The sequence below is a fragment of the Ursus americanus genome, chromosome 6 (genome assembly GCF_024610735.1).
Source record: "Ursus americanus isolate L20-20 chromosome 6, mUrsAme1.1.p, whole genome shotgun sequence".
In the NCBI taxonomy this organism is placed as follows: Eukaryota; Metazoa; Chordata; class Mammalia; order Carnivora; family Ursidae; genus Ursus; species Ursus americanus.
In genome coordinates this window covers 52,543,441-52,567,208 of record NC_142132.1, presented here as the reverse complement: position 1 = coordinate 52,567,208, position 23,768 = coordinate 52,543,441, and the positions used below count along the sequence as shown (strand labels likewise).

Here is a 23,768-nt window from a genome sequence, read left to right as displayed (position 1 = left end):
ACTCAAAATTGACCACAGAGATAAATATAACAGCTAAACTAAAAAAAACTCAAAAAAAAAAAATAAACTCAAAAACTCTTAGAAGAAAACACAGAAGAAAATCATTATGACATTGGATTTGGCAATGACTTCTTGAATTGAACACCAAAAGCACTAGCAACAAAAGAAAAAATAAATCAACTTCATCAAAATAAAAAAAAACTTTTGTGCATCAAAGAATAGTATCAAGAGAATGAAAAGACGACTGACAGAAAGGGAGAAAATATTTGCAAATCATATATCCAGAATATATCAAGAACTCCTATAACTCAACAAAAAAAAAGAGCAAACCAATTTAAAGATGGGCAAAGCACTTGAATAGGTGTTTCTCCAATTAGAGATACAAATGGCATTTAAAAATGTTCAACGTTGTTAGGGAAAGGAAAATCAAAACTACAATGAGATACCATGTCACACCTATCAGGATGGCTATTGTCAAAAGTGAAAATGCATTCTTCAAGCTTTTAAGATTTTTAAGCTAGAACTCAACCTACTGGCAAGACAACAATACACTACAATGTTTATCATATGTGGCTCTAAACTCTTAAATATTAATTTCCATACCAGCTTAAAAGAATTACTTGAACAAAGAGTTCAAGGCCACACAAAAAAAGATAACTATCTTTAGCGCCCTGGAACACAAATATATTAGACTTAAATAACACACCTATAGATTATTACTTTACAGAGTTTAAAGTTCAAGAAAATATTGTGCAGAATAAGAAAAAAATTTACCAGTAAAAACATTTTTTTAAACCAGTAGGGATATAAAATATTTTTTTTTAAAGATTTTATTTATTCATTTGAGAGAGAGACCGCCAGCCAGCGAGAGAGGGAACACAAGCAGGGGAAGTGGGAGAGGAAGAAGCAGGCTCCCAGCAGAGGAGCCCAATGCAGGGCTCGATCCCAGAACGCCAGAATCACGCCCTGAGCCCAAGGCAGACGCCTAACGACTGAGCCACCCAGGCGCCCCGGGATATAAAATATTTTTATCAATATGATCAACAACTGAATAGCCATACATGGAACACTAACAACTGCATATTATACATTCCTTTCAAATACACATAAAAATTATAGAAATTGACCATATAGAATGGAATGAAATGACAGCTGGGTTTTGCAATTAAAAGTCAAGAGACAGGGGTGCCTGGGTGGCTCAGCTGGTTAAGTGGCTGTCTTCAGCTCAGGTCATGTTTAAAATATCTCATAATAAAAAGTATTTAGAACTTGACTATAGATAGAGATTCTGGTTTGGGTTAAGATGAAGTCAGCACATTCCTTCCTGTCTCCCACTGAATGCAACTATAAGCCGTGGATGAAATAATAATCTGAGGACTCTGAAAAATAGTACGTCAGCAGGCAGAATGGAAAATGAAACAGAACTCAAGGTAGCACTGAAATGGCAGTGAGTTTCCCAATTTTTTCCTCTGATCTCTCCATATCAAAATTCAAAGTTTGCCTGACACCAGATGTGTGCACTGGATGCAGGCAGATCTCCAAAAAGGGCCATTTATTTCTCATTTGATGAGTGGGGAAAGGGCTTCTCTGAGTAAGACAGAGTGGGAGAAATCCTCTGGATTTGTGTGTGTGTGCCTTTTCTCATTTTCTCCCACACCAGAAACAAAGCACACCTAAAGCAGTGCAGAATAACTAGCAGTTAGGAAGACTTCTAAAATCAGAAAAAAGGGAAAAATTCTCTCTGACCAGAGGAACTCTTCTCCAAGAGCACTGAGGGATCACTTTTACTTATTTTTTCATCCTCCAGTCACTAGATCTAAGAGGCTGATACAGTCAAAATATGTGACAGAGGAGGGAAAGGAAAATTTCAGGATTAAGTCAAAAAAGGGGTCCTCTTGAGCAGAAAAATATTGGGAATATCACAGAGAAGGAAAGTTCAATAAAGTGAAACCATAAGGTTCAGTGTGATAACCTGAGCTCATATCCAAGGTGCACAGGTATGGATCCCACCATCAGCAGCAAAACAAAGGATATGTGAACTAAAATAGGGGGCAGACCACCACCACTGGCCACTGTGTGGTACACAGAAGGGAAAGGTCTGGATAGTACTGCAAAGTTATGAAAACTGAACTGACATTGGAACTACAACCCATAAAAGGTGGGTCAGAATTTGCAGCCTAACTCTAACTAGGCCAACTGCCTGTTAAGGCAAAAAAAAAAAAAAAAAGGCACCCAACATTCTTTATAGGATTTAAATAAGCTCTGTAGTGTCAAAACATGATATTCTAGGAGAATTCTCTGCCTGCACACTTGCTCTAAAAAACTACAAAAAGTTCTTCAGATGGGAAAAAACAAATACTGGAAGGAAACTTGGCAATTCAGGAATGAAGGAAGAGCAACAGAAACTGGCTTTTGTCATTTCTGAGAAGTTTGCTGTAATTTTTATCTTTGTTCCCTTGTAGATAAAGTATGTCATTTTTCCTGAGTGCTTGTTAGTTGGTGTGAGTTAGCCTGGTGATGGGTTCTCTGTTGTCCTGGGATAGCCACAATTTCCAGGACAGACATGTCTCCAGGTCTTGTGCGTGGGGTTTTCTCTCCTCAGATACAGACTTCCGATAATCTGGGCTTCCAACAGTTTTCTGCCCCTCCCTCAGGGGTTGAGGATTTTTCTTTTCTGCTCCTCTAGATTTAATGGATTTTCACCTGAGGTGACAGAGTTTGCTATCTTTCCCCAATGGCTTAAGGCTTTTGTTATTTACATCTAAAAAGATCTTTTTGTTTTTCTTCTACTATGGGCTGAATCATTGGGAAGCACTTTGTCTCCTGCCCTTTCCCTAATATCATAGGTAAGCTTCTGGGTGAGATCTATTGAGAAGAGCCTGCAAGTGGGAGTAAACTCTCCTGTGTCGTGTCTATGGTTTCTAGAGATTGTATACTCTAGCACTACCTCAAACTTGATCTCTAGCAATGTATGAAAAATTCTAGCTGCATTTAGGTAATCACCAGAGAAATGAAACATGTTCATACACAAAAAACTGTAAATTAATGTTCTTAGCAGCTCTATTCCTAAATAAATGGCACATAAAAAGGTATTCAACATCATTAGCCATTAGCAAAATGCAAATTAAGACCACAATGAGATACCATTACATACCTACTTGGTTAAAAGAAAAATTACTAACAATATTACATGCACCAGGAATGCAAAACAAGTGAAACTTTCATACATTGCTGGTGGAAATGCAAAATGGTACCTCCATTCTGGAAAACAGTTTGAGATTTTCTCATAACATTTAACATATATTTATCATATGACCCAACATATGACCCTGTGTATTTGCCCTAGAGAAATGAAAACTTGTGCTCACATAAAACCTGTATTTGAATGTTTACACTTATTTTAATTGCCAAAATCTAGAATATCTTTCATCAGCTGAATGGATAAACAAACTGTAGCTTAACAATACAACGGAATACAACCGCAATTAAAAAGGAATGAACTCTTGATACATGCAACAAGTTGGAGGAATCTCAAAGGCATTATATTGGAAGAAGCCAGTCTCAAAGATAACATACTGTATGATTCCACGTATATACATACATTCTTAAAAAGAAAAAACTATCGACAGAGAACTTGTCAGTAAATTGCCAAGAAACAAGAAGTGGAGGAGGGTATGAGGGGGTTGAGAACTCTTCTGTATCCTATTGAGGTGGTAGTAAAATGAATCTATATTATTAAAATTCATAATTTAAATTTCATAGAACTGTACACCAAGAGAAAAAACTTAATTTTACTATATGATAATTTTAAAGCAGTTTTAAAGATTTTATTTTTTATTTATTTTTGAGAGAGGGGAAGAGAGAGAGAGAGCTGGGGGGAGGTGCAAAGGGAGAGGGATAAGCAGACTCCTTGCTGAGCACTGACTCGGAGGCAGGGCTCCATCCCAGGATCCTGAGATCACGACCTGAGTCTAAACCAAGAGTTGGATGCCCAACTGACTTTGTCACCCAGGTGCCCCTTAAACCAGTCTTAAAAGCCAAGTTATATACTGTATTATACCATTTGTATGACACTGTAAAAAAGCCAAACCCTAACAACAGGAAACAAACCAGGTTGCCAGGGTTGGAAGTTAGGGTTGGCTACAGAGGACCATAAGACAATTTCGGGGGGTGAAAGGAACTGCCCTATATCTTGATTATTGTGGTGAATACATGACTATGTTTACTGAAACTTTGAGTGCACAAAAAAAAAAGGGTAAATTTTATCTGTAAGTAAACTATACTTCAATGAATCTCAATATAGCTGCTTTTATAAAATACTTTTTTAAAAATAAAATTAAATTAAAATAGAAGAAAAAGCAAAAATATAAAGGACCTAGGAATAAGTCTAATAAAAGATGTGCCAGAACTGATAGAGAAAATTAGCAGACTTCACTGAAAGACCTCCTTAAAGGAGACCTAAATAAATGTAGTATCATGTTAATAAACTGAAAAACAAAATTTTGTAAAGATGGCAGTTCTCCCCAAACTAAACTACACTGTCAATGCAATCCCAATGAAAATCTCAATGGGATTTTACTGGACCTTGACAAACTGAACCTAAAATGAATACAGAAGGACAAAAGTGGCCAACCAAGAAAAACTAAGACATGCTTAGGAAGAAACAAAAAACAAAAAACTTCAAGGTAGGAGAACCCACTCTAACATTAAGCCTAGTTACAAATCTTAGTATCTAAGACAATGTGATATTACCACAGAGGTACAAATAGAACAACAGTAAAAATAGGACATATCCACATAAATAGATACTTCAACCATGACAGAGGTGGGATACCAAATCAGCAGGACAAGGAAGATTGAGTATGCATAGGGAAAGAATTAAATGGATTCACAATACACAAATATCAGTTCTAAGTGGATTAAACATTCAGTATATAAGGAAAAATGTAAAGTTTCTAGCTGATAATAGAAGAGAACATCTCTATGACATCACAGTAGGAAAAAAACTTACACAATCGAAAAAAATAAATTTAAAAGACTGATAAGGTATATTAAAAGCAACCATAAAAACAACACACAATGCATCATAAAAGTTACCATAAAAACAATATAAAAGACAACATCAAAAAACACTTCAAAGTCCAGAGAGGGACAAAACAGTTGCTACTCATATAACCATCAAAGGACTAACAACCAAACTTTATTAATAGTTTTTTTTTTTTAACATTTTATTTATTTGACAGAGATAGAGACAGCCAGCGAGAAAGGGAACACAAGCAGGGGGAGTGGGAGAGGAAGCAGGCTCACAGCAGAAGAGCGTGATGTGGGGCTTGATCCCATAACGCCGGGATCACGCCCTGAGCCGAAGGCAGACGCCTAACCGCTGTGCCACCCAGGCGCCCCTATTAATAGTTTCTAAAAAAGAAAAAAAAATTGAGGGGCACCTGGCTGGCTCAGTCGAAAGAGCTTACAACTTTTGATCTGGGGTGTCATGTGTTAGAGCCACATAATGGATATAGAGATTACTAAAAGATAAACAAACTTACAAGAAAAAAGAGAAAATAGAGAATCACAAAATTAATTTTAGGAAAGTTTGCATCCCTCCGAAAATGCTTTACAAGTAACAAATGGTCTCACAAATATAATGTTGAGTGAAGAAGCAAATCATGAAGAATATATATAGTTACATTTCATCTATATGAAATCATATAGATATGGCCCCCAAAATGGCAAAACTAATAAGGTGTTTAGTGACACACATAACCATGATTATCACCAAAATTGTGGGTGGTTATTGTCTCCTGAAGAGAGCTATGATTAGGGAAAGGCAGATGGGGGACTTCTCAGGTGATGAGAATGTTCTTTTTTGGCTTGGGTGATGGTTACGTACATGATTCACTTTTACAATTATTCTTTAAAGTATACATATATGTTTCATGTAGTCTTCATATATGCTATATTTATATGTAATATATATAAAATTCTTTGAATGACACTCAAACATTCAAAAAGCTGTTATTAGGTTGAGTTAATCTGATCATACAACAGCATAAAACTAAATGGTCTATTGAAACCATGTCCACATTTGTAATTTGCTGATTAGCTAATTCATTCATTGTTAAGTCTGTTTGCTTTGTCCATAAAGCTTTAACATCGGAATGTATCATAAAAGTACCAGTTGACTAAGCCTAACTCTACAAAAGTGTGAGACTGACCGCTGTAAGAGCAAATTTTTTTTTAATAAGGAAAATATAAAACTCTGATCAACAATAGTGCATTACAAGCACCACAGAACAGTTAGGATCCTTTACAGGCTTCCCTATTTAAATTAAAAACTCTAAATCCTACTGTGATATAGAAATGATATGTGAAGGGGCGCCTGGGTGGCACAGCGGTTAAGCGTCTGCCTTCGGCTCAGGGCGTGATCCCGGCGTTATGGGATCGAGCCCCACATCAGGCTCCTATGCTATGGGCCTGCTTCTTCCTCTCCCACTCCCCCTGCTTGTGTTCCCTCTCTCACTGGCTGTCTCTATCTCTGTCAAATAAATAAATAAATAAAATCTTAAAAAAAAAAAAAGAAATGATATGTGAAGACAGAACAAAGGAATTAATATTTAATAACCATGTCACCTTGCATTTGCAGAGAACTCTGTATTTTATAAGTGCTCCAATGAATATTCTCTCATTTGCACTATATTTGATTTTCAGATATGGAACATGGGGCACCAGGATTAAAATGAACAATAATTCCATGTCAGAACTCAACTGTGGGCCCATGATATGTTACTCAGAGTCCCGTTCAACAGCAAAGAATTGATCAGTGCTATGGACCAATATGTAAGAATAATATATATTTCCGCCAAAGGAAGTCTCTTTCTACATAAATAACAATTTCAGTGGAATTTTTTTTAGTCTTCATGACAGACATCTTTATAGATACTCCTTTATAACAATCTGTCTGTATTTATGTTCTCTCTAGAAATGAACCTGCTAGGCTGACAGCAATATCAGATATTTCACTGCATATTGTCCTGCCTTTTTTACCTTTACTCCAAATTCTATTTCCCCAGGTACAACCTTCTTTCCTTCTTTCTTTCCTTCTTTCTTTCCTTCTTTCTTTCTTTCCTTCCTTCCTTTTAGATTTTCCCTTGCTTACTTGAAGATGTTATTTTCAACTTTAGGATTTAATTAACACAAAATTAGATCGTAAATTAAAGCTTTACTGAACATGTAGATAAGTTTGTATTGTTGTTGTGTATTTTGTTTTGTTCTCTTTTGTTTTTATAAGCCGAGGATCAGAAAGTTGTGTCAAGGTAATCTAGCTAATTCATTAATTTTAGACACTTGAACTTACTAACTTGACCTCTTACTGGCCATTAATTTTGAAGTCAGTAAGATCTGTGTTTGATTCCTGACTTGGCAACTTTATGCTTCCATAAAACAGGGATAATAATACTCACTGCAAATGACTATGAGGAGGATTACATGAGAAAATGCTTGTATAAAGTTGAGCACAGTGTCTAACACAATAAATTATGAAAAAATATTTCTTTGGAAGTTAATAACAGGATGCTGCTGATGGTGATAATTCAAATAAAAACCATATTATGTAACATAAATTTCACTAAGACATATCTTCCTAAATACCTTCTTTGTAATGCAAACACTTAATTAAAATGCAAAGTAAGACTCTAACCATAAACCTTGCTATTCTAATCAGGGAAATGAACAGAAAAAACATATTAAGAGAAATTGTAATTTTTGTACACCACTGATGGGAATGTAAAACAGCGCAGCTGCTATGGAAAACAGTACAGCAGTTCCTCAAAAAATTAAACATAGAATTACCATATGATGCAGCAATTCTCCTTTGGAGAATATATCCAAAGGAATTGAAAGCAGAGACTTTGAACAGGTATTTGTACACCCATACTCACTGCAGCATTATTCACAATAACCAAAAAGTGGAAGACACCCAAGTGCCCTTCAACAAATGAACAGATAAACAAAATATGGTTTAAACACACAATGGAATATTATTCAGTCACTAAACGGTAGGAAATTCTGACAAACGATATAACATGGATGAATCCTGAGAACATTATGCTAATTTTAAAAAAGTAAGTTTCAACAAAATAAACAAACTGTATGATTCCACTTATATGAGGTACTTAGTCAAAAATCACAGAGGCAGAAAGCAGAATCACAGGTATCGGGGGCTGGGGGGAAGTGGTAATATAGAATTACTACTTAATAGATGTATTATAATATGTTTGCAAGTTCTGGAGATGGATGTTGGTGATGGTATCACAAGAATCTGAATGTACTTAATACCACTGAATTGTACACTTAAAATGGTTAAGATGGTTAATTTTATATTGTTGAGTATTCTACCACAATGAAAACAATTTTTTAAGAAAGGGAGGAAATTCTGATACATCCTACAAAATGGATCAATCTTAAAGACATTATGTTAAGTGAAATAAGCCAGTCACAAAAAGACAAATACTGTAAGAGTCCATTTATATGAGGAACCTATAGTAGTGAAATTCATAGAAATGGAAAGTAGAGTGATGAGGCCAGTGATTGGGGGAGGAATAAAAGGAGAGGTACCATCTCCTGGGTATAGTGTTCTGTTTGGGAAGAAGAAAAAGGTCTGGAAATGATTGGTGGTGACTGTTGCACAACAATGCAGATATACTTAATGCCTCCCAAGAGTACACTTAAAAATGATTAAAATGGTACATTTTTTAAAACTGTAGTAAAATATACGTAAAACTTACCATTTTATCTACTTTTTAGTACACAATTCAATTAAGTATATCTACCACGTCATGTAATCACAACACAATTCTAATTTTCAGAGAACAGGGAAACTATATTGCATCATTTCTCAAATTCTGGATTTATCTAGTTGCTTCTTCCTAGTATGGTTTAAATGTTTCTCCAGTCCCTTTATTTCCTATATACTCAAGTTACATCTAAAGGCATGATTAGCGGGGCACCTAGGTAGTTCAGTCAGTTAAGTGTCTGTTCTTGCTTTCAGCTCAGGTCATGATCTCAGGGTCATGAGATCGAGCCTCATGTCAAGCTCTGTACTCAGGGGAGAGTCAGCTGGAGATTCTCTCTCTCCCTCTCCCTCTGCTCCTCCACTCACTTGCTCCTTGTCTCTCTCAAAAATAAATAAATCTTTAAAAAAAATAAAAGCACAATCAAAGTCAAATTAAGTACCTTTAGCAAGAACTCTTCATAGATTATTTTGTGTATTTTATGAGATTTGGCATAAATTTTCTCCCCCAATGTCTAATCTGCCATTAATTCCATCTAGTGTATTTTTCATCTCAGACATTATAGTTTCCATCTCCGAAAGTTCCATTTTGGTCTTTTTCTTTTTCTTTTTAATTAATAAAATTTCTTTATTTAAAAGATTTTATTTATTTGAGAGACAAAAGTATGAGCAGGAGGAGAGATGCAGGACTTGACCCCAGGACCCTGGGATCATGACCCAAGCCGAAGGCAGACGCTTAATTGAATGAGCCACCCAAGCACCCCAATAAAATTTATTTTTTAGAGCAGTTTTAGGTTCACAGCAAAATTGAGTGGAAGGTACAAGAAGTTCCCATATACCCCCTATCCCTGCACATGCACAAGCACAACCTCCCCCACATTTTGGTCTTTTTCTTATCTTACATGTTTCTATTTAACATATTCAATCTTTCTGGGGACACCTGGGTGGCTCAGTTGGTTAAGTGTCTGATTCTTAATTTCAACTCAGGTTATGATCTAATAAGGGTCCTGAGATCAAGCCCCAAGTAAGGCCCCGTGCTGAGCGTGGAACCTGCTTGAGATTCTTTCCCTCTCCCTCTGCCCCTCCCCCCCACCCCCTGCTTGTACACATTCTCTATCCAAAAAGAAAAAAAGTCAATATTTCTTCTAGTTTCTTAAGCATATGAAGTACAATTATAAAAACTGTTTTAATATCTTCTCTACTAATTATATCACCTGTCACTTATTTTGGTTTTGACTGACTTTTTCCTTGCCATCATACAGGTCAGTCATATTTTCCTGCTCCTTTGCATGCCTAGTACTTCTGATTACATGCCAGACACCGTGAATTCTACCTTGGTGCGTATTGGATATTTTTGTATTCCTATATCTATTCTTGAGCTTAGTTCTTGGACATGATTAAGTTTCCTGGAAACAGTCTGACTCAGGTCTTGCTTTTAAGCTTTCCAGGTTGGGCTGGAGCACCTAATTTTATCCCATTACTAAGACAAAGTCCTCCTGAGTAGTCCACATGATGACCTATTAGGACAATTTCCACTCTGGCTGGTAGGAAAAAACACTATTTCTGCCTCTGCAAAAACTCTTGAGTACTGTTCTCTATTCTTTTCAGGTGGTTCTATTCCTAGCTTAAGTAGTTTCCTCACATGTGTGCACTGATCAGTTCTCAAATGAATACTTGAGGGGGAGACCCCTTTTAGCTTTCTCATCTGTAGTATTCTGCCCTGCAACTTCTCCTGCCTTGACCTCCCCAAAGTGTCTCAATTCAAGGAGACCACCGTGCTCTCTGTACGGGATACCCCTCCCTGCTCTACAGGTGGGAAACTTTCCAGGCAGCAAACCAGAGCAGTCAGAGTTCACCTCATTTGTTTCCCATCTATCAGGGATCACTTTCCTTTGCTGTACAATGTCCAAAATCTAGGAAACTACTGTTTTGTACACCTTGTCTGCCTTTTAAACTGTTTCAGGCAAGAGGGTAAATATGGTACCTGTTATTTCTTCTTCACCAAAAATGGATATTAAAACCAATTTTTCTGTCCCTTTATTCTTATGTCTTTGTGAATTACTTTTAAGCAACTCTCAGACATTCTATCATTTCACTGCTATGTATTTTAGTATATCTCCAACAATACGGAGTTTTCTTTCCACACAATCATGTCACTCTTACAGTTAACAAATTTCACTTTAATTCTTTGGTATGTTCTAATACCCAGTCTCTATTTCAATTTCTCCAACTTCCTCAAAAAGTTTTCTTTTAAACATCTGGTTGTTCAAAACTTTCTTTAATGCTAGCATTTAACGAACACTACTCTGTGAGGGGTGCTATGCTAAATGCCTAATATCTGTTACCTTATTTAATCCTCTATAACCTTTGCAGCAAGTATTATTATTACTCCTATTTCACTGAGGACACCACAGCTCAATGCTTTTGAGAAATCTGCCTTAGGTCACAGCCAAAAGATGACAGAGGAAAGTTTCTCTCATCCCAAAGCCAATGTTCTTAACCATTATAATGATTCACTGCCATCTCAGAAATTATTAGGATAGAAAGTCAGATCTTAACACGCTGAAGTTAAAAATCAAATTCTGAAACTACTTAAAATTTAAATGTTATCACAGATCAAAGACCTGAAAAAATGAGCAATGCTGCTTTATTTGAAGTGTATTATAACAAAATCCACTTGATAATTTTTTTAAAAATACAACTTTCAAATCTAAAAGCAAGTTTAATTTGAACAAAAAATATGACTGAAATGAATATTGACTATCCTCTGAAACTACAGAATGTAGCTTCAAGCGTATAATGTTCTACAACGGCTCTGTCAAATAGAATGTGTTGCAATGATAGAAATGTTTTATATCTCCTGTTCAATACAATAAGCACTAGCCACATGTGGCTACTGAGCACCTGAAATGTGTCTACTGAAACTGATAAACTGAGTTTTTAATTTGAATCTCAATTAGCATAATACTAAGTTGTAATTAACAATTCATCTGTCTGCCTCTACCACTAGACTGTGAGCTCCTTAATGAATGGAATGTTTTTCTTCTCTCTCTCTCTCCCCCTCCAGTGCCTTGGTATATATTAGACAGATAAAACACGTTTATTGGGGCGCCTGGGTGGCACAGCGGTTAAGCGTCTGCCTTCGGCTCAGGGCGTGATCCCGGCGTTACGGGATCGAGCCCCACATCAGGCTCCTCCGCTATGAGCCTGCTTCTTCCTCTCCCATTCCCCCTGCTTGTGTTCCCTCTCTCGCTGGCTGTCTCTATCTCTGTCGAATGAATAAATAAAATCTTTAAAAAAAAAAAAACACGTTTATTGATGTGTAGTAGAATGTGCGGATGGAACTGACCAGATGTGTTCAAGTAAGTTTTCTAAATGCATCAGATTGATACAGGTTACAGTGGGCAGACTTAATCTATTGGATTATATCTATTTCAATTTTTAAAGCAGATGAAATATCTTACTCATATATTCCCCAAACATGTTCTGAACTTGTATAGACTACAGGCACTCTGTTGCATGTTCAGGATATTTTGATATATAAGACTTGTTTCTGGCATCAAGAATCACTCCATCTCATAGAAAATACATGCAACTGTCCCACGAAATAAGAATATTTTTAAAAGGTAAAAATAATTATTATGGGAACCACCAAAAAAAATAACCACTTGAGAGTAGGGGTAAGTTTTACAAATTGAAGAACAACTCAATCTAATGTAAAGATGAACAGCGGCTCACCAGTTGAAAGATGGTGGTGAGGCATTCCAAACACAATAACAGCCTATGCAAAGGCAAAAACAACAACAACCACAACAACAACCACAACAACCACACACACAAGACATGGCTTGCTGGGGGGAGCAAAAGCAGTTCACTATGACTAGAACATGAGGGAAGGCATGGTAGAGTCATAAGAGCTAAACTAGAAAGATATACCGATGGTCCACAAATTACGATGGTGTGACTTAGGATTTTTCAACATGACGATGGTGCGAAAGTGATACACATTCAGTAGAAATCGTACTTCTAATTTTGAATTTTGACCTTTTCCCAGGCTAATGATACATGGTACGATAACTTCTCCTGATGCTGGGCAGTGGCAGCAAGCCACAGCTCCCAGTCAGCCATGCAATCATGAGGATGAACAACCAACACATTTACAACCGTTCTGTTTTTCACTTTCAGCATTCAATAAGTTACATGAGATATTCAACACTTCATTATAAAACAGGGTTTGTGTTAGATGATTTTGCCCAACGTAGGCTAAAGTAAGTGTTCCGAGCATGTTTAAGGTAGGCTAGGCTAAGCTATAATGTTCAGTAGGCAAGGTGTATTAAATGCATTTTTCACTTGTGGTATTTTCAACTTACAATGGCTTTATCAAACATATCCCCATTATAAGTCAAGGAAGATCTATATTAAAGCTAAATTCTAATGCTCTGTGTCATGTTATAGAATGCTCACTTAATCCTAACAGGACAGTAAACAAAGTACTGATGTTTATTTTTTTTTAAAAAAGGAAAAAAAATGGCAGGCAGATTTAATTCCATTACTCAATGAACAAACTTTAAAAAGCAAAAGCAAAATTGTAAGTAGCGCTTATAATAGATACCAAGTAACTGTCCAACTCTGAACAAGGAGGGATTAGGATAGGTACTTTAAGTTTTAAATGACCAACATTAAATCACTTTGAAGAGAAATGTAAATATTCTTTGTATACCTGACATGAATTATGGGAATATATTTCTCCGAGATTACACTAAAGCTTCAATTTTCTCATCGTCAGTAAAACCCACCTTGAACTTATTATAGGCGAGGAAATGTTTACAATTTGCAAAAAAACTGGTTATTCTACTAGTTTGGGGGAAAAAAGATTAATCCATTTCTAGCTATTTATTTTCTCATAAATAGGGCCAAAACACCTCTCCTCCCAATATGGCAATTACCAACTTCCCAATGCCAGATCATTAAGTATATATAATGTCAATCACTTTTCACAGTTATTCAATTTCACAGTTGCCTTTTTTGGTTTTTCAAGTAACATTCCAAACTCTTCCACCCGCAGGTATCCAACATAACATGTTCTTAAAGCATTACCTCACAGAAGTATCACCCTGAACTTATCCTTTAAAATAAAAACAAATCCATTTTTATTATTTCTGCCTACTACCACAAGTCACCATAAATTCTGCTCTGAACACCCAAGGTGCTCAACCCTAGCTCCCCTTGCATAGTCAAGGAATGTGAGACTTACTTAATATTAAACTTCCCTGAGAATTTGTGCAAAAATTTCTCAATTCCTCCAGGCTAACAGCCATCATACTTAGACCAGGCAATCTTCAAATACTTGGGCAACCCACCAATAATTCTGTAGTTTAAACAAACTTTTCTAGTTTATTGCTATATGTGCAACATGGAATTAAAAATAGGGGCGCCTGGGTGGCACAGAGGTTAAGCGTCTGCCTTCGGCTCAGGGCGTGATCCCGGCGTTATGGGATTGAGCCCCACATCAGGCTCCTCTGCTGTGAGCCTGCTTCTTCCTCTCCCACTCCCCCTGCTTGTGTTCCCTCTCTCGCTGGCTGTCTCTATCTCTGTCAAATAAATAAATAAAATCTTTAAAAAATAAAATAAAATAAAAATAAAAATCTGATAAAATTGTGGCTTAGCTGATTAAGTGTCTGACTCTTAATCTCAACTCAGGTCTTGATCTCAGAGTTTTGAGTTCAAGCCCCACATTGGGCCCCACGCTGGGTATGGAGCCTACTTAAGAAAAAAAAAAACACCCACGACCCTGCTAAAATAAAGACAAATTGAAGAAAGAATAACCTGATTAATTCCTTAACACCTACATATACATTTAAACTCCTGGGGCTAAACATTCTGAAGTTGGGCAGATAAAACCTTTTTAGACACTATTTCTTGTTATTATTAACAATAACATTTTTGAGAATCTACTATATCCTAGGCACTTGGCATACATTAAGTTACTCTTCACAAGACCCCCTGGGTTAAGTATTATTATTATTTGTATTTTGCAAATGGAATAAACTCAAATTCTGAGAGATTAAATAACTTGATCAACATCAAGAAGTGACGGAATTGGTTTTAGGATATGAATCTGTCTAAACTAGTCTGTGACACCAATGTTAACAATTAAGCTCAAATTTCCACTGAATTGAACTGCTAACATTTCTTTAAACAAAATCAAGATAGTGGAGTAAACAATGTTACTTCAATTATATTTTCTCTTAAAATATAATGAACCATCAGAGTAATCCATAAAGATACAAAAGCAGAGATTGTTAACTATAGTTTTAAAGTTAATACCCAGTGACAGCAATTTGTGACAATTATAGTGGTTTATTTTTCATACAATGCTCAAAATGAAGTGGTTTCTATACTAACAGATTTTTAAACAAATAATTAAAAGAATCAAGCATTCAACCATATTGACTACATATACTTAAATTACTCAGAACATTTTTATCTACTATTTATAAACTAAAACTTGTTAATCAAGTTTATCCACAGTAACAAAAATATTTATCAATAAATGATTTTAACAAAAGGGCTAAATACACAATATATTTAAAGTTAGAAAACCTAGTCCAACCTAGAGATTCCTTTTAAAAGTTCCAGCAAAGCAGATTCTAAAAGATCTATGTGATCAATCATTCTTGCTGAGCTTATGTAAATAATTATGCTGTTTGTTAAAACTGGACTTGTTTTTCAAATTAGTCTTATTTGGGTATCTGGAAATGAGGGTTATTATAGAGAAAAATTATGTTTCAACAATACACCTTTGTGGATGCTAAATTTTAGTTCTGATTGTCTTTGAATGTTGTTTGCCTAAGCTAGACAACTTGTAGTAAACTTCAGAGAAATTGCCATAATAGCTCATGTATAGACAATCTCCTTGCTTGTTATTCTCTGGAGATAACAGGACCCCATGGGCATAGGATTACCTGAACTGGGAAATGGGACAGATTCCCTAACAACTGTGTAACTCAGCTATTACCTCTACCAATTCTATGTGGCTGGGATGACAAAATCGCTCTTTAAAAGCCAGTGCATTCCCCACGGAGATAATGGATGGCCCCACTTTCTTTATGATTAGATTGGATGATGCACTTGGGGATACCCTTATCTGAGACAAGTCTTCTCCCACTTGCCAGTGATTCCTTGTAATTAGGATAGTGTTAAGGCTGGACCTCAAACAAAAAGGGCTTCTTGATGGTTTCATCCCTCATAGTCTTTCATCCTAGAAGCCCCTCTACTGACAATAGGATTGCAAACAAAGGCTTTAACCAAGCATAGAACAGCCCTCCTGGTAAAAACAGCCTCAAAGCTCACTATAGGACTTTCAGGACTTATGTTAGGACTGCAAAATAAAATAAGCAAAACAGTATGCTTGCTCACCAGGACTCTAAATGATACTACCCAGGCACTGAATGCAGTCATCCAAGAATTAAAGTCAGAGTAGGACTTCTCGAACTGCGCCACTATTGACAGTCTACTATTGCTACACCATTTGGGGTGTGAGAAATTTCCTCACATGTATTGTTTTAACATTACAGTTAACTCCTGCAAGATGTCCCAGATAATAGGGGACATGTGTGATCAATTAAATAAGATCAAGATATCCACTGATCTATTTGACAAAATTGGTAATTGGGGATCTTATCTAAGGAATGTGATCACAATTTTGGGCCTAATACTTATTTCATGTTCATCCTTTTGCATGTGCTGATGCATATACTGTTTGCTGCCCATCATGACCCCCTGGAGCCACACCACAAGCGCCAGGACCAACCCCTGGATAGATTCTAACTGCCACACAGCCCGCCGCCCCATTTCAGCAGGAAGCAGCCACAGCGGTCATCGTCCCATTCCCTAACGGCAGTTAGGGTTACTATTCCAGGGGGAGGAATGAGTAAGGGACAGGTGGGGCTAGGTAGGGAGAGAGATTAGAAAAGCTGAATACTCCTGGGGCGCCTGCCTTCGGCTCAGGGCGTGATCCCGGCGTTATGGGATCGAGCCCCACATCAGGCTCCTCTGCTGGGGGCCGCTCTTCCTCTCCCACTCCCCCTGCTTGCGTTCCCTCTCTCGCTGGCTGTCTCTATCTCTGTCAAATAAATAAATAAAATCTTAAAAAAAAAAAAAAAAGAAAAGCTGAATACTCCAGACCACATGTACTAAACATATAACAAACATATGCTACTTGAAGAGTTTAAATTTCAAATTCCATTAGTTAATAAAATGGACATTTAAAAAAAATAGACATTTAAAAAAATAAACTGTAAAATACAATTAATTTATATTGGGAAAGGAAAGCAAGTTCTCTAAATTAAAAAATAACAAATACATGTAAAATTATTTCAGTGAACATATGTTGTTTTTGTCTGTCCAGCAACCTTTCTCTCCTCTTCAGGAAATGACACCTCAGTTTTCCTAAAGAGGAACCATACTTTTGTTGCCTACTTTTATTAAGTAAAATCTACACCCAACATGGGCTCAAACTCATGACCACAAGAGGCGGATGCTTTACCGACTGAGCCAGCCAAGCACCCTGGTGTTGCTTACTCTTAATTCAGGTGGTTTAAAACTATATGCCCCTACACCCCACTCCATGGTGAGAACAAGATCCAATCCTAACCACACAAAGCATCCCGTCACTCTGGCCACACAGAGTGCCTCTAGGATGGGCAATAAGACAAGTCGGGTTAATAAAATTCCCATACAGTGGTCTGTTGGAATCACAGAGAAAGGGAAGTTCTTTCTCTTTTGGAGTTTCTAAGGTTGTAGGATGTAAGCCTGGTGCTATTAGTACCACCTCTCCCAGGGAGTTTTACTTGAGACTCTACTTTTCCATACTGATTCCCAAACACGCAAAAGGAACTAGTGATTATCTGCTGGCAGGGTAAAAGATAAACTAGGATCTTGACTTTCAATATTATATTTTCCATAACGTTTCCATTTTTCAAAAATAGGCACAAACACTTTTATAATAGGAAATACAAAACATTTAAAAATACTGCCCCTGTGTTTTCTTCTCAAATATGTTCAGATATCAGTATTTAATGTCTTAAAAGCATTAACAATTTTATCATAATTTTCAAAGTATAGAGAAAATCTATTTTAAAGCAATCAACTTTTTCACTTGGCACAAAACCAAGCTATTTCTGTTTTGAGTGGGGGGGGGGGATTGTGAATAAAACTTTTTTTTTTTTAATTGGCTCTCTTAAAAAAAAAGGTTCTCTTTTTAAAAGGAATACATTAAACAATTCTATATGGAAAAAATTGGTTATATTCAGCAAGTGTTACAGCCACTATAAAAATTACTTACTAAAACTAAAGATTAAAAGTGACCAAATTAGGGGGCACCTAGGTGGCTCAGTCGGTTAGGCTTCTGACTCTTGAGCTCAGCTCAGGTCTTGATCTCAGGGTCATGAGTTCAAGCCCCCAGCTGGGCTCCACGCTGGACGGGAGCCTACTTAAAAAAAAAAAGTTATTAAACCTAATTTGGTCACTTATCAATTACTTTAATCCTGTAATTCTAAATAAGACCTGAAAGGTCAGTTAAATCTTTCAGTTATAATTATTTTATATAATATTGCATTATGGGAGAAGTTACATACCATTGTTTCTTCTTAAATATAGGAAAGTCAGTCTCTGGGAATGTAAAAGGTCTACTGAATACAGTAAATGGTCTATAAATTATAAAGGAAGATAGCAATACATGCTTTTGTTCTCTTGTTTTTGTTAGTTTTTGTTAGCTTTCCCTTTTTTTCCCAAGCACAGAACCCGCTCCAAAATCTTCTCTTTTTGTTACTATTACTCTGTGTTTTATTATCTTCAGTAAGGATACTTAGAAAGCGCCAATGACACTTTCTTGACATAATTAGGTGGCCAGAGTGATGTTTTTTTTTCCCTCAAATTTTTATTTAAATTCTAGTTAGTTAACATATAGTATAGCATTGAATTCAAGAGTAGAATTCAGTGATTCATCACTTACATACAACACCCAGTCCTCATCATAACAAGTGCCCTTTGTAATACCCATGACCCATCTAGCCCATCCCCCACCCTCCCTCCAGCAACCCTGTTTGTTCTCTATCTTTAAGAGAGTGATGTTCTTAAACGGAAGAGATAATCACCTATCAAGGGTGATTATAGAGAGCAGCTGGAGGCCAGAGGTTTCTTCTTACAAAAAAGTGGCAGGTTCTAAAAATTTTTAAGATAAGGTGATATTCAACAAGCTCATTACCTTGTCCCACACGAGAAAAACAGCATGTTCGTCACCTGGGCAATACCAATGCCTCAAGATGCAGACGTTTTATTAATCAACCATATGGTTTAACGTAACTCTAAACCTTAACTCTCCCACGTCTATCAAATCCCAAACTGGTTCACTTTGTCTGCAAACTCCTTTCTTCTATTGCTAGATCACTTGCACATATGACCCAAGGAATGCTTTAACATAAAGGTATATCCAAACCACCTTAAAAATTGAAATAAAAACATTTATGAAAGTAAAAAAAAAGGGGGGGGTCTTTCCAGATACGACAGGTGGGATATTAAAACTAGTCCCTTAGCCACAAAATGGTTATTCTCCTTATATTTACAAATACCTACAATACTCTTCAGGCATGTGAAAAGGAAGTAAAAGAAACCGTAAGACTGCAGAGACAGCAACTTAATGAACAGCCCATTCTAAAGTCTTCTCTCAACATTCACACAAAGTAACACTCAGCTCATTCTCAAAACATTTTATGGTGGGCCAGGATGGGACGCGGAGGGAAACCTGAGTAAGAATGAGAACGGGAAGGCACTGGAATAGATAAAAACTGAACAGTCCAAGAAGGCTGCACTTTGGTTTGCTCCTTCGGGTCCCCACTGATTTTCTACTTTTTTTCGATTTAATGATTAATATTTCTACCCATCAGAGATCTAAGTGTAAACTCCATCACCCACTTCCATCCACATCCACAAACCCTAGCGGAACCAGTCAAATCTACCTGTGCGTCTCCTGGTTGCCCGAGAAGCGAGAGACGACGGCGCCCGAGTGAACCTTGCGGTTGGGCACTGGGAGATCTCTGGGACAGCGAAAAGGTACGAGGTGAGGTGAAGGAAAGCGGAGGACGGGAAGCAGACACGACTAAGGACTCCTCTCAGGCCCCTGAGCTGAGCGCATGAGGAAAGAGCTATACCGTCAGACCTGAGAAGTCGCCGGATCCCAGAGCCAACAAACGGCCGGCCCCGGAGGTCATATCCCTTAAACCTCTTCGCCCTGCCTACCCTTTCGTTTTCCCTAAATGGCTGTCCCTTCGCAGCCCAGGACTCACCTGTCCACACTAGAGCTGACAAAGCTCTTGGGTCAAAGCCGCGCGCCTCTGACAATCATAGAGACGAAACACCACCGGAGAAAAACCTCCACTTCCACCGCCCACCCTCACGTGACTCTCCTAGCCGCTGGGCCTGTTGGGATAGTGGCGAAATACGTGTGGGAGGGGCACGGAGAACCCGCCCCGCCCCGGCCTCGGGCCCCGCCCCGGCCTCGGGCCCCGCCCCGGCCTCGGGCCCCGCCCCGGCCTCGGGCCCCGCCCCGGCCTCGGGCCCCGCCCCGGCCTCGGGCCCCGCCCCGGCCTCGGGCCCCGCCTCCTTAGTGTTAAGGCGGGAAAGCGGGAGAATGCCAGAAGCTCTCCGCCTTTCCCTCTGCTCTCCTCGTCCCAACACACGAGTGTACACAAAAAAGTGTTAAATTGAACTTTTTGTGCCTGCTGCCATGTCGCCGGTACCCGTTTACTTATTGACTAAGCGTAAAGGAGTCAGTGAAAAGAAAACTGGACAACAGTGAGTTGGGAATTGTTCCTTTTGAACTGTATTTAGGTTTAGGCTTCTAGTAAAATTTCTCTATTTCCTGACTTTGAAGCTTCTTTGAATTGAGAAACCTCACCACTTCCTCTACTCTGTGGGTTTTTCAGCTGTTCTATTTGCAAAGTAACACTGTGGGAGAGTTTAGCCCCCAAGCTACTAATAATGTGTTTTTCAACGAAGATGTTGCTGTCAGTATTGGGGATGGAAACGGATCGTCTCTCCTGCCATAGAAATAGAATAAAAATATTTTGATTATGATGCCAGAGGACTTGCAAATAAAAAATTCCTCTTCAAGAGTTTCCTTAGCAGAGCTGTGAAAAAGGCTACAACCATGGAAGCAAAAGGCGGCAGACAGAACTATCACTGGGTTAAATTGTGAAGTAAGCAAAACAACTATTTTCTCCATTTCTTCTCAGAGGACCTTCTCTCCCCACTAACCTAAGAAAAACAAATCATTGTGTTCATGCCACTGTGCTAGCACTTTACATACAACCCAATATTTATTTACAACTACCCTGTGGGGTGGATAGTTTGTATTCAATTGCAGGTGGGGAAGCTTGCTAAGACTCTAGGTAATGCAGTAAATTCTGCAACTGGGACACAGTTCTGATCTGAAGGACACCAAGGTCTGGACTCATAAGCAGTATTCTTCTATCTGTTGTCCTCTGGATCTACCTGCCACAGGGGTTAGGAATCTTTGCTTATTTGCTTCTCGACTATCAAAATAACCTTTTCCATTTCTCTTACCGTTTAGAGAGCCTGCTTACTGTTAAATGAAAAAATCTGGTAAAGCCTTTCCCAGGGACACCTGGGGGGCTCAGTCGGTTAAGCGTCTGCCTTTGGCTCAGGTCATGATCCCAGGGTCCTGGGATCAAGCCCCACGTTGGGCTCCCTGTTCAGTGGGGAGTCTGCTTCTCCCTCTCCTTCTGCCCCTCTCTGCTCATGCTCTCTCTCTCTCTCCCTCAAATAAATAAATAAAATCTGAAAGAAGGAAGGAAGGAAGGAAAGAAAGAAAAGAAAGAAAGAAAGAGTCCTTCCCCATTTATTAGCAGGCACTTATCATGGTGTCCTTCCCAGGCAGCATGTCCGTTAACTCTCATAATGGAAATTTCAAGTTGTGTTACGGATTACTGTGGAACATCTTGGGGGTCCCATAGAACGTTAAATAGTAGCTAAGTAAACCATTTCTCAGAACAAGGGAAAAAGGAGGTTAAATCATCATTACATAGATGTTGAGCAAAAATCCACTAATAAGACTTGGTGTAATTTAATTTTAGGCAATATTTGTCTATATAAAACTAACATATAAAAACATAAATCACTGGTTCTCAAACTTTTTGGTCTTTTTAGACCCCTTTACTTTCCTAAAAATTATTGAGGAATCCAAGCAACTCTTGTGTATGTGTGTTATACCCAGCAATACTTAACATATTAGAAATTACAACATATTAGAAATTAGAATTAATATTTAGTCATTAAAAATAATAAACCCATTATATGCTGATATAAATAACATTTTTATGAATAATAACTACATTTTCCAAAAAACCTAGAAGAAAAGCATGGTTTTACATTCCTGCAAATTTTTTTTAATGTCCAGGTTATAGAAGACAGCTAATTTTCATATCTTAATCTGTTTCTTTTAAGATTTTATTTTTTTGAGAGAGCAAGCACATGCACATGAGCAGGGAGAGGAACAGAGGGAGAAACAGATCCCCCACTGTGTAGGGAGTCAGCTGTGGGGCTCAATCCCAGGACTCTGGGATCATGACCTGAGCTGAAGGCAGACACTTAACAGACTGAGCCACCCAGGCACGCCTAATCTGTTTCAATACACATATCATGTAGCGTCTGGAAAACTCCACCCTACACTCAGAGAATGAGAGTGATAAAGGCAAATAACAGCTTATTATTACTAGGAAAAAAGTCTTGACCTTATGGATCACCAGAAAGGGTTTCAGGAACCCCAGGATTCCTTGGACCACACTTTGAGAACCACTGTTTTGTACCATACGAATGTTAGCTACTATTTTCTTTTTGTCTAGCCATGTTGGCAACAAGGAGAACGTTCAGTGGAAAGAGGAACAAGACAGAAAATTTATAGACTAGATCAATCATAAATGTAAGCATTCTTTCTTCATTTTTCGGAAGCATAGCTTAAGTTAGAATTCAGAGTTATAACTGAACACAGCTACTTCTACATTAGTAATCAGTCCACCAATCCAATACTGTCTTTCAGGCTGCTGTGCAAAGTAGTTCCTCTCACATGAATACAGAATATACCTAATGTGAGTTTGTATTCCATGCACAGAGTAGGTATTAAGACTCCAATAAAATTTGAAGTCAAAATTCTTTTCATAAGCATATATCAAATGCCTACTAAATGCAAGGCTCATAATAGGTGCTGGGCTTATAAAAATTTATAAGCACAGTTCCTGCCCTTGGGCAGCTTATTTATATAATGAGCCTTACATCCTGGTATAAATGTATTTTTTTGCTATGTCTAATAGTTCCCAAATGAGCTTAATGATCAAATGTTTCAGAATTATCTGGGGAGATTTTTAAAATACAGATTCCTGGATCATGTGATATACTGTTTAAGTGGACCAGGGTGGGGCTCAGGAATTTGGATTTTTTTTTTTAAGATTTTGTTTATTCATTTGACAGAGAGACAGCCAGCGAGAGAGGGTGTGGGAGAGGAAGAAGCAGGCTCCCAGCAGAGCAGCGAGCCCGATGTGGGGCTCGATCCCAGAACCCCGGGACCAAGCCCTGAGCCAAAGGCAGACGCCCAACAACTGAGCCACCCAGGCGCCCCAAGGAATTTGGATTTTTCAAAAGTGAACCAGGTGATTCCCATGCAATGAGAAATACAAGCAACAAACAAATGAATTTGGTCTTTGCTCCCAGTACTATCACACATAAAATATCTCTTTATTTCATCTTTAATAACTCAGAAGTATGTCATTGTTGAAAGACCTGCATTATCAAGAGACAGAGTACATATTTAATTTCAGTTAAAATAGAAATTCATGTACTTATTTCAAATATTTTATAGCTCATTTGCCTTTATCACATAAAAATAATAATGTGAGATATTACCACA

At 37.8% G+C, this 23,768-nt stretch overlaps 1 protein-coding gene and 1 long non-coding RNA gene across 5 annotated transcripts in view; one reads left to right on the top strand and one right to left on the bottom strand.

Moving 5' to 3' along the window:
- The window catches only part of MICU1 (mitochondrial calcium uptake 1), a 233,748-nt gene extending 213,485 nt beyond the window's left edge, over positions 1 to 20,263 (bottom strand). For 2 of the 4 annotated variants that reach the window (XM_045783578.2, XM_045783582.2), the window contains exon 1: positions 20,134 to 20,263. The gene's annotated coding sequence lies outside the window, so the exon portion shown is untranslated. The other 2 variants (XM_045783581.2, XM_045783579.2) reach the window with 2 other exon arrangements.
- Positions 20,264 to 20,485: 222 nt separating this feature from the next.
- On the top strand, positions 20,486 to 23,554 carry LOC123783013 (uncharacterized). Its single transcript, XR_006777098.2, has 2 exons — positions 20,486 to 20,641; positions 23,333 to 23,554. It is a non-coding gene; the product is annotated as an uncharacterized LOC123783013 (long non-coding RNA).
- Positions 23,555 to 23,768: the final 214 nt, after the last annotated feature.